At 38.1% G+C, this 3,561-nt stretch overlaps 1 pseudogene; it reads left to right on the forward strand.

Moving 5' to 3' along the window:
- Window positions 1-875: 875 nt before the first annotated feature.
- On the forward strand, window positions 876-3,020 carry LOC110338600 (annotated as a pseudogene).
- The last annotated feature ends 541 nt before the right edge of the window (window positions 3,021-3,561 follow it).

Genomic DNA, 3,561 nt, shown 5'->3' on the forward strand with positions numbered 1-3,561 from the left:
ACAAAATGTACCCAGAGTAGCACTTGATGTTTGCCTGTGATAGTCTGCATCTGTTTCCATACATGGCTGGATGAAGCTTCTCAAGAGACAGTTACACTAGGATGATTTCTGCAAGCATAACAGAGTGTCATTAAGAGTATCAGGGATCAGCTATCTTACATGAGATGTGTTTCTTTTTTCTTTCTTTCCTTTCTTTTTTTTTTTTTTTTTGGATGAAGAGTGTTTATTCAATTTATTGTCCATCATTGAGGGGAAGTCAAGGCTCGAACTTAAGCAGCTAGTCACATCACGTCTGTAGTCAAGAGAAGAGAGAAGTAAATGTGCAACTACTTGCTTTTAGACATTTGTCCTTTTTAACTTTTTTTTTTGGCTGGCCCCTTAATATATTAGTTAGTGGAGGAATTTCTCTATTGCCTATGTAATCGAGAGACAGGATAAAAGGGAAGGAGTCTGTGCTGGCTAGTTTTAACGGTTAAGATGCTATAACCTAGAATTAACTGTTGAGACAGTCTTAATGAGGAATAATTATCTTAATCAAACTAGTCTGTGGGGATGTTTGTGGGGGATTGTCTTGATTGTTAATTGATGTGGGAACACCCAGCCCATTATGGTACTATTCCTAGGAGTTACTGAACAGTATGGGGGATGGGATGTGTTTCAAATGGAGCCAGTCAGTGATTGTTCCCTCAATCTATGTCCTCTCCTTTTCCCTACACATATTCTAGGCAGGACAGATTTTGGGTTGAAGGTTTTGTGGGAGGGTTGACACTCACTTCTCTTCAATGGAAGTCCCACCTAGTTATAGATGATACAAATTCCTGAAAAGAACATCAATAGTTCAGGCACTAAGTTCGACAATTAATAAATGGGACCTCATGAAACGCAAATGCTTTTGCAAGGGTAAGGACACCATCAATAGGACAAAATGGCAACCTACAGAATTGGAAAAAATCTTAACCAACCCTACATCTGACAGAGAACTAATATCAAAAGTATATAAAGAACACAAGTAGTTAGATAACAACAAACCAAATAACTTAATTTAAAAATGGGGTACAGAGCTAAACAGAGAAGTCTCAACAAAGAATCTCAAATGGCTGAGAATCATTTAAAGAAATGTTCACCTTCCTTAGTCATCAGGGAAATGCAAATCAAAATGACTCTGAGATTCCATTTTATACCTATGAGAATGTCTAAGATCAAAATTTCATGTGATAGCACATTCTGATAAGAATGTGGATCACGGGAAATTCTCCTCCATTCCTGGTGTGAGTACAAACTGGTAGAACTAAGTAGATAATCAATCTGGCAGTCTTTCAGAATATTGGGAATAGTTCTACCCCAAGACCCATCTATACCAATTCTGGGCATATACCCAAAAGATGCTCCTCATACCACAAGGACACTTTTTCAACTATGGTCATAGCAGCTTTATTCATGCAGCTTTATTCATAAAGCCAGAAACTAAAAACAACCTGTATGTCCCTCAGCTGAAGAGTGGATAAAGAAAATCTGGTGCATGTACACAATGGAATACTACTCCGCTATTAAAAGCAAACAGATCATGATAGAACTGTAAAATATCATCCTGATGAAGTAACGGAAACTCTAAAAGACACACATGGTATGTCCTTACTTATAAGTGGACATTAGCGATAACATACAGGATAACCATGCTACAATTCACAGACCCAATGAAACTAAGTGAGAAGGAAGGTCCAAGGGAAGATGCGTGAATCCCACTCAGAAGGGCAAACACAATAGTAATTGGAGATAGCTGGAGGGTGGAAACTATGTGGGACAGGGGATGAAGAGGGGGAATGACAGCAGATCAGAGCACAGAATTCCTTTTACCGCGTATTTAGAATTTCTTGGAATTATAGAGTACAAGATAAAATGTTATACCTATTAAGCCCCTAATAAGAACTCAGCAACAAAAGCCAGAATGATTATGATAATATAATTACATGTATCAGCGGTACAAGACCAATATAAAAGAATGTAACTATAATAAGGTATTAGAATTTGTCCTTCTTGAAAAGATTGGTTTACACCAGATTGTTATTATTTCTCTTAGGAACAAAAGAATTCTTTTATGAAACAAATTTTCATAAGATTATAAGTAAAAATATTACATTGAATAACATTTACAATGGTTCCTTAACCTGAGAAAGTTCTCAGGCCTAAGCTAGTTTCTCTGTAATATGATTGACCATTAAAAGTTAATAATATACTGCTTCAATCAGGGTGTTTCACTGTCAAGTTTAATATCTCCTTCTTTGCCACTGGCTGTCATAAACTCACTGAATTAAGCACCATACATCACCATACATTCTCTGAGAAATCCATGGCCACAGAAGTCGCTACTGATGCTCTGGGAGAAGAGCGGAAAGGTTATGTGGTCCAGGTCAGTGGTGGGAATAACAAACAAGGTTTTCCCATGAAGCAAGTTGTTTTGACCCATGGCAGAGTGTGCCTGCTGGTGAGTAAGGGGCATTCTCGTTATATACCAAGGAGAACTGGAGAGAGAAAGTGCACGTCTGTTTATGGATGCATTGTGGGTGCCAATCTGAGTGTTCTAAACTTTGTTATTGTGGAAAAAAAAAGGATATTCCTGGACTGAAAGTTATATTCCTGTACCTTGCCTGTTCAGAACTAAAAGAATTAGCAGAATCTGAAAGCTTTTAATTCTCTCTAAAGAAGATGATCTTGGCCATTATGTTGTCAGAAAGCCCTTAAACAAAGAAGATAAGAAACCCAAATCCAAAGCACCCAAGATTCAGCATCTTGTTACTCTGCATGCCTCGAAACACAAATGCAGACATATTGCTCTGAAGAAACAACATAGTAAGAAAAATCAGGAGGAGGCTGCACAGTATGCTAACTGTTTGGCCATGGGAATGAGGCAAGCCAAAGAACAATGTCAGGACCAGATGGCCATGAGACATTGGGTGTCCTCACTGAGGGTTCTAACTCTGAGTTCAGTCAAAACTAAGTCTTTAAGAGTAACACATAAATAATCTTGAAAAGAAATCAGGGTGATGCACCTGGACTGACTTGGATTTTATCTACTTCCTATCTAGACATCTTGAAACTGCAAAATGCTACCTGCCTAAGAGCATGCTATTATATGAAGCTTACTTAAGCTGAAATGATTTGTAGACTTTTAGGCATAGGGATACTGGGTTGATGATAATAAAAATCTAAGCTCTCTATTCCTAACCGGTAACCCTGAGCATATATTCCTAGTATGCCCATAACAAAATAATATAATCTGTTTTTCTTGAAATCATGAATATTTCTGAAATCTGTATAAAGAAATTTTTGATTGCTAATCAGTGTTGCAGAGCATCCATCCTTGTTTTCTTGTCTCACTCAAAAGTTCCCCTTGCCTCATCCTTCCCTCCTCTCTGGAACTGTTCACTGCCGGGGCTGGCTCCTGGCAGTTTAGGCCCACTTCTGGAAAATAAAATAAAGTAATGATCAACTTCACCCAGCAGTGAACTCACTAATGTAACTGGACTTTTGGCTGCTTTGTGGGTTTCTTTTACTACTTCCTCA

This window comes from Mus pahari, chromosome 22 (genome assembly GCF_900095145.1).
Source record: "Mus pahari chromosome 22, PAHARI_EIJ_v1.1, whole genome shotgun sequence".
NCBI classification, from domain to species: Eukaryota; Metazoa; Chordata; class Mammalia; order Rodentia; family Muridae; genus Mus; species Mus pahari.